Source organism: Felis catus, chromosome D4 (genome assembly GCF_018350175.1).
Source record: "Felis catus isolate Fca126 chromosome D4, F.catus_Fca126_mat1.0, whole genome shotgun sequence".
NCBI classification, from domain to species: Eukaryota; Metazoa; Chordata; class Mammalia; order Carnivora; family Felidae; genus Felis; species Felis catus.
This window is the reverse complement of record NC_058380.1, coordinates 48522372-48531123: the sequence shown is the minus strand read 5'-3', so window position 1 is coordinate 48531123 and position 8752 is coordinate 48522372.

Genomic DNA, 8752 nt, shown 5'->3' with positions numbered 1-8752 from the left:
ATTGAGAAATACAAATAATTTTCAAAGAATATTCAAGGATACATTTGAGTAAAATAGAATTAAAAGTATAATTCTTTATACCTTATATATTTGTGTTTATTTTTTATATTATAAAGTCAATAAGAATACTTCATATTAACATTTATGAGACATGGCAAAAGTACATGCTTAGGCAAATATATAGGCTTAAATTACCCAGTTTTTTGTAATTACAAAAAATGTGGAATGCATAAATATCATTCCCTATGAAAGTAACATAATTGTCAAATCTACCTTAAGAAAAAAAATGTAGTATGATATATATGTATGTGTATATTTATATATAAAATTTAGAAATAAAACAACAGTTTAGAAGATAAGGAGTGGCTCTTTATTAATCACGGGGAGTGGAAAGTTAAAATTATGAATTCCCAGTAACTGCTGTGGTTTTAATCTCGGTTGACTCTAAATCCAATATGGGCCTCAACAAATAAAGAAGAATGACATGAGAATCAAGAACCTGTATTCAGTAGCCTGCATACAAGATAAAAATATAACCTCAGACTGGCTGTCCTCGTCCCTCTTTTTTTTTTCAGATCCAGCATACTTGGGTTCTACAGGAAATATAAAACTATAATTTCTCCTAAATGGCAATCTGTCTTGCATTTGTGTGTGCAGCTTTGAATTCATGCAGGGTGTTTCATTAAAAGCTTCTAAATTATAGTTGGGAGGGACAGATGGGGTGGAGTAAGAGGATCCTAGACTTGTCCACAAATACAAGTAGATTCCTATCAAATCACCCTAAATATCCTAGAAATCTATCTGAAAGCTGGAAGAACAAAGTCTACAACTAAAGGTAGCGAAGAGGCTACATCAAAGAAAGTAGGAAGTACAGAGATGTGGCTTGAGAGAGAAATAGATCATGGCTGCTTCAGTGGCGGAGGGAGCCGTGGTTGCAAAGAAGAATGAGAGACAGATTAGCACACAGGGGAGAGCATGGAAAAGACAAATCCCCATGAGACATGGCTGGGAAAAGGAGAGGGCCCAAATTTCCTGAGTTCTTGCAACCAGCGGGGCTTAAGGCTTGGAGTTTTAAAGGTCACTGGGCTGGGCTCTGGGAGAACTAGGAGGGCATCGTGCTGCTCTTGGAGAGAAGACAGACAATCAGCCTGTGGACTAGCACCATGGAAACAGAGATCTGAAGAGGGCCTGGGGCCCACGGTGGGGAGGTTATTTGCTCATCTTGGAGCATGTTCCAAAAGGCAGTCTTTACAGAGAGACCCCTCCTGGAATAAAGGAACTAGCAGGCACCATTTTTTTCTCTCACCACTCAGCATAAACACAGAGCCTGTGAGAACCAATACAGTGCTGATGCTTGGTGCTGAACTTGCTTACACCATTCCTCATTCCCAAGCACTCTGGACGAATGGCCCTTCCCATTCACACTTGTGTTAGTACCAGCACTGTGGACCCTTCTCCCAGACAACCAGCCCAAACTTCTGCTAACACTGCATCTCCCAATCTGGGAGTTTTCTAAAGCCTCAGGTTCTAGTGGTGGTGGTGGGAGGTCTCATTTCACAAACAGACCAGGGCAGTGGTGAAAACATGCCACACTCAGGGCAGGGATCAACTACTTCCCACAACAGGCAAAGAGAGCCTCTGCAGACAATTGGCCTGAAGGATAAAGTGGCCAGGACACTACAGCAGAGTATATGTAGAACACACTGGAGACACTCCTGGAAGCACCAGGCCATGGGGAACAGAGGATATTATACTGCTATACTGCAGGGCACTACAGGACCTCTTCTTCACAACGCCATTATGCTCAAGAACTAGAGATGTAGTTTACCTTCCTAATACACAGAAAGAGGCACAGAGGGGGCACCTGGGTGGCTCAGTCAGTTAAGCGGCCGACTTCAGCTCAGGTCACGATCTCGCGGTCCGTGAGTTCGAGCCCCACGTCGGGCTCTGTGCTGACAGCTCAGAGCCTGGAGCCTGTTTCAGATTCTGTGTCTCCCTCTCTCTGACCCTCTCCTGTTCATGCTCTGTCTCTGTCTCAAAAATAAATAAACGTTAAAAAAAAGAAAGAGGCACAGAGACTTAGACAAAATGAGAAGACAGAGAAATGTGTCCCAATAAAAGAACAGAACAAAGCCACAGCTGGAGATCTAAATGAAACAGATATACATATAGATATAGATATAGATATATAGATATAGATATAGATATAGATGCCTAATAAAGAATTTAACCTACCTAATAAAGAATTTAAAGCAATGATCATAAGGATACTCACTGGACTTGAGAAAAAAGTGGAGGACATCAATAAGACCACTAATACAAAGATAGGGAATAACATAGCAGAGATAAAGGGCTTGATAAACAAAATGAGAAACATGCTTGATGGAAGGAACAGCAGGCTGGAAAAAGTAGAGGAACTAATTAATGGCCTAGAATGCAGAGTAATGGAAAATAATCAAGTTGAACAAAATAGAAAAAGAATTATGCAAAACAAGAAGAGACTTAGGAAACTCAGTGACTCCATCAAATCTAACAACATTTGGATTATAGGAACCCCAGAAGAAGAAGAGAGAGGAAAGAGGGCTGTTAACTTATCTGAAGAAATCATAGCTGAAAACTTCCTTAATCTATGGAAGGAAACACATATTTAGATCCAAGAGGCACAGAGAACCCCCAACTAAATCAACAAAAGCAGATCCACACCAAGACATATTGTAATTAAAATGTCAAAATATATTGGTAGAGAAAAAAAATATTTAAGGAGCAAGACAAAAGAAGACAGTTACATACAAAGGAAACCCCCATAAAGCTATCAGCAGATTTTTCAGCAGACACTTTTCAAGCCAGAAAGGAGTGGCATAATATTTTCAAAATGCTGAACGGAAAAACCCTGCAACCAAAAATACTCTATCCAGCAAGGCTACCATTCAGAATAGGAGAGACAGATTCCCAGACAAACAAAAACCAAAGGAGTTCATGACTACTAAACCACTTCTGCAACAAATATCAAAGGGTACTCTTTTGAGTGGAAAGGAAAGATCAAAAGAGACGGTATAAAGGAAGAAAACACAAAAGCATTACAAATGATTATTTTGTAAAACATAAGTCAAGGAACTTAAAAAATTAAAAGGATGTAAAATATGACACCATATACCTAAAATGTGGGGAGGACAGGACTAAAGAATGGGTTCAAACTTAAATGACCACCAATTTGATACAGACTGGTATATGCAAACCTAATGGTAACCACAAAACGAAAGCCAATAATAATTATGCAAAGAATAAAGAGAAAGAAATCCAAACATATCACTCAAGAAAACCAGCAAACCGTGAGAGAAAAACAAGAAAGCATCGGAGAAAATCTTCACAAACAACCACAAAACAAGTAATAAAATGGCAATAAATACATGTCTATCAATAATTACTTTGAATGCCAATGGACTAAATGCTCCAATCAAAACACATAGGAGGGCACCTGGGTGGCTCAGTCGGATAAAGGGCCGACTTTGGCTCAGGTCATGATCTCACGGTCCGTGAGTTTGAGCCTCCGCATCGGGCTCCGTGCTGACAGCTTGGAGCCTGGAGCCTGCTTTGGATTCTGTGTCTCTCTCCCTCTCGTCCCTCCCCCATTCACGCTCTGTCTCTCTCTGCCTTTCAAAAGTGAATAAGTGTTTAAAAAAATTAAAAAATAAAAGACACAGGATAATAGAATGGATAAAAAAACAAGACCTATCTGTATGCTGCCTATAATAACAAACAAACAAACCTCATTTTAGAGCTAAAGACACCTGCAGATTCAAAGTAAGGGATGGAGAGACATCCATCATGCAAATGGATGTCAAAAGAAAGCTAAAGTAGCAATATTTATGTTGGAGAAAACAGTCTTTAAATCAAAGACTATAACAAGAGACAAAGAAGGATACTGATATAATAATAAAAGGGACAATCCAACAAGAAGATCTAACAATTATAAATATTTATGCACCCAAAATGGTAGGACCCAAATACATAAAACAATTAATAACAAATATAAAGGCATTACTCAACAGCAATACAACTTTAATACAGCAACTTTAACTGTTCCTAAAAACAGAATGCACATTCTTTTTCAGTGCACATGGAACATTCTCCAGAATAGATCGTATTTTAGGCCATAAGACAAGCCTCAACAAATCCAAAAAAAGATCAAAGTCATACCATGCATCTTTTCTGACCAGAACACAATGCAACTAGAAATTAACCACAAGAAAAAGATTTGGAAAGACCACAAATACATCAAGATTAAATAACATGGTAAAAAACAATGAATGGGTCAACCGGGAAAACAAAGAAGAAATTAAAAATTACATGGAAGCAAATAAAAATGAAAAGACAATGGTTCAAAAACCCTTGGGATGCAACAAAAGCAATTCTATGAGGGAAGTTTACAGCAATATAGGTCTACCTCAAGAGACAAGAAAAATCTCAAATAAATTATAGCTGGCAATCAGTTCATTGCATGCAAAGGAAACTTGCCCTAATATGTTCAGCAAGGTGTTAAGAAAGTTCAGGAATGTGTAATAATCCAAAAAAGAAGAAAGGGAAAGAAAAAGAGGAGGAGAAAAAGGGGAAGAAGGGAAAATGTATGTCAAGATATTTAGTGTAATTCAATTAAGTTTAACTCAACCAATCATATTTGTAAGGAAATGCAGTATTTTCCACCTGACCAACCTACTTGTCCTTCAGTTTCAGTTAAGTTCCATCCCTCTCCTAACACTCCAGTGTTAATATGTCTTCAATTCACCCCAAATGCTTTGTATCATTTATCATAATCACATATTTATAAATTTTATTTTTTGAGTGACTTTTATACTAGACTCTCACATCAAACTATGAGCTTCTTGAGGGTTGATACTATGGACATCAAGATCTTTCTTCCGAGAAGTCCTAGATAACTCTTCCATAACATCTTGTTTCTCTTATCTCACTTTACATAATTCCTTTGCGGTATTTTCAACTCTATACTGGAATACAACATTGAGTCAATATAATCTGATGAATATGGTCATACCATAGCATAGTTCCTGGACTGATGATCTGTTCTACACACACTCCTTCCCCCATAAAGCTTGCCATGTGCAGAGGCATGATCTGTCAGTCAAGTTGATTAAAATGTTACAGCTGAGTCAGTATAGAAACACATTTAAGTTCAACAGTAATATGTGTTAAGATGCCTAACAAAATTTTCCTACTCTATTTTGAGCAGCATTCCAAGAGAAATGCATTCATGGTGAGATGTCTCAGTATACTAATGTCTCAGATGGAAACCAAAAATTAAGCAATTAAATAACAGCAGATAAGTCAACTACATTGTATATCATTGTGATATCATATCATTAGTGTCAGGTAGGTTCTTAAAACACTTTTCAAAGTAGTTACCACTTGGCATTCTTTTGTCAGCCATGCATTGTCTAGATTTAAGGCATTAATATTCCATTGCACTGTTCCTTTTACCATTCAATAAACACCTATCAATAGCCTCTGTAGAATAGTGCACTCTATGTTGAATTTACACAAATTTATATCCTATATTTTGTAAGCCTCATAGTCATTAGATACGTTGTTTCCCTTACTAATTTCCTGCACTGGCAAATATGACATATTATGAGACAATCTCCAACTCTCAACTTTAGTATAACCTAGACTGATTACTACTATAGCAATGGGAACTTCATTTTACACACAGAGTTGGGAACTGCACACTTCCATTGGAATATTTATCATGTTTTACTGTAATTTTCATAAAGATGTTTGTCCTAAGACTATGAACTCTTTTAGAAACACGTTTTCACCTTTTTCTTATACTGAGTCCAACACAATACTTAAAAATGCTTGCTGAGGAAATCATTTAAATAAACCCATATTTTCAAAAAAATAAATGTTTAATTACTATACAAACATACTGTTCCCACCATCTCATCACAGAATAGGCTACAAGGAATGGATGAATATGCATAATCTATCACTATCCTGAAAGTGCTGATAAACCAAAAAAAAAAAAAAAGGAAGAAAGAAATAAAAGAAAAATCAAGTGCTCAGACTTTAAAAAATCTTAAAAAAAAAAACAAAACTAAGTGTACTTTGTGCAACATAGTGTGCTAACTGCATTTAAAAAAAATAAATGCTGAGTAAGAACAAATGTGAATCATAGCAATTTGAAGGTATATGCTAACTACAAATATATTTAACAAAATCACAGGAAAAACAATTCAGAAAATTTGAACTTATTAAAAATACATTATGGCCAGGGTGCTTGGGTGGCTCAGTTGGTTAAGCATTCGACTTCAGTTCAGGTCATGATCTCATGGTTTGTGGGTTCGAACCCCATGCCAGACTCTGTGTTGACAGCCTGGAGCCTGGAGCCTGCTTTGGATTCTGTGTCTCCCTCCCTCTGCCCCACCCCCACTCATACTATGTCTCTCTCTCATAAATAAACATTAAACATTTTTTAAAATACATTACTGCCATTGTATTAAGCATACATAATAAATACATATTATCTTAAATAAACTTAAAGAAGATATCCCTAAAAAAAGATCTAAAAGTGCACATGAAAGCTAGGATTATTACAAATGAAGTGATTTATAACAGCAATAGTGTACTCACAATTCTCACAATTTATTCTCTCAACAATCTCTGTGTCACTAAATTGTTATGAGGAAATAACAAATTTAGATAGTATTGAAGAAAAGTGCATTTCTATTTGCTTAACATAGATCATAGATCTATTTAAAATGTTTTCCTTTTGGGGTACCTGGGTGTCTCAACCAGTGTAGCATCCTACTCTCGATTTTGACCTAGGCCATGATCTCATGGTTCGGGTGATCAAGCTCTGAGTCGGGCCCTGCACTAAGCACTGAGCCTGCTTAAGACTGCCTCTCTCCCTCTCCCTCTGCTCCTCTCCTACTTGTGCATGCTCTCTCTCTCTCTCAAAAAAAAAGTGTTTTTTTAAGAGATTTGACTCGAGTATATATTAAGGAAAAAAAATTATCTATCTATCTATCTATCTATCTATCTATCTATCTATCTATCTATCTTACTTTGGCTTCTAAATGGTAAACATTTGCTTTTTACCAAACTAAGTCCTTTTTACCATATGAAAGGGCAACTTTAAGACATATTTATACTTCATAGTGCAAACTGTAAGCCTGACTTATTAGAAAATGGTTAATTTAATATCCTTGATTGAGCGATACAGTTGCCTAAACTTGACAATAAATCAGTATGCTTTTTGTGTTTCCTTAAAAAAAAAAAAAAGAAAACAGTATAACATGGCAAATTAGAATGTTAAAATGATTTCAAGGAAGATTAATAACATCCACATGATAGTTATTCTCTTGCTTTGCAAGAAAACACATTATCTATTTCATAACAATTGATTGCTTTTCTAAGGAATGTCCTTGATTTCAATGGTATTTTTCAAGCTTTTGATACTAATCTGCAAGATGTTGTTAGGAAAGACTCTTACCTCATCAGACATTCTGCAAGAAACAAAAAATCCTGCACCTGATAAATCATCCATATTCTCAAAGTGACAATTTTCACTTAAAGAAGTGGTCTCCTCTGAATACTTCCAAAATCAAAAATCAGAGGTATGTTCTAGAATTAAAACAACAATAACAACAGCAAAACCTCCACAAAATGTATCCTCTTAAATAACAGAAGTGCTATAAAAACCGAAAATCAAGCTTGCCCTTTTCAAACTTACTTTGTTACTTTGTGGCTTTTTCAGACGCACTTTCTGTTTTTCACTGGCTTTAGGAATGCGTTGATTTAAAAAATGGGCACAGAAAAAGTCCTTGTCTGTCATGGAAATCATTCAATCCATTTAGCAAGCAAGAAATTTTGGAAACGTGGGGGTAGGTTTCTTCGCTTAAAAAAACAAACCAATAGTTAACCAAAATTTTACCAACTGCAATTCTTTCACATTTGCATACCCTCTTCCTGCTAGCCGTTAAAGGACCATATGGTATAATGGAAGAAGCAAAGTTCCATACTCAGAGATACCTGGGGGGCAATGCTCTCTGCCACTCCCTTCATGGAGTGACCTAGTACTAATAGTTAATTTGTATTCCGCAGCTCATTTTACTCATTGGTAAAAACTGAGTCACTAATTCCTATCACAAAGGCTGTTGTGATATTTAACTGAGACACATACAAACAGTGGGCCATATTATTTATCAATAAATATTGTTTTCCATATTTATGGCAGTTATTGTGACTATTTGAAAATTCTTTTTTACTATGCACACCAGTTAGCAAACGTTCCCACAGAGTTGTCAACAAATGGAAAAATTACTTTATTAAACCACGAGTATTGCTTAAATACCTCTTATTGTCATACATTACAAGTGAGTATTCACTAAAACTTGACAAGCACTATTCTGAAAGATTAACCATACCGTGTAATAGGCTGAAGTGGCGGAATAAATTAGAGAAGAAATATAACTTGAAGGCATGCTAGATCCTGTCGACAATTACAGAGTCCTTAAATGTTGATTTTTCGGGAAGGTCTACCTACTAATATAGGTCAGAAAATCTCAGTGAGGCAATTACCATTGTTACCAGGCACATATTTATTTGCTAGGGTTAACATACAGGCTAAGTTCTGTGTTCTTCCAAGTAGCATAAAAATACTATTCTGTCCTAAGTTATTGAGCATATTCAACATTGTGTAAATTTTAAAGTGCACATGACCATATACGCAATGAAA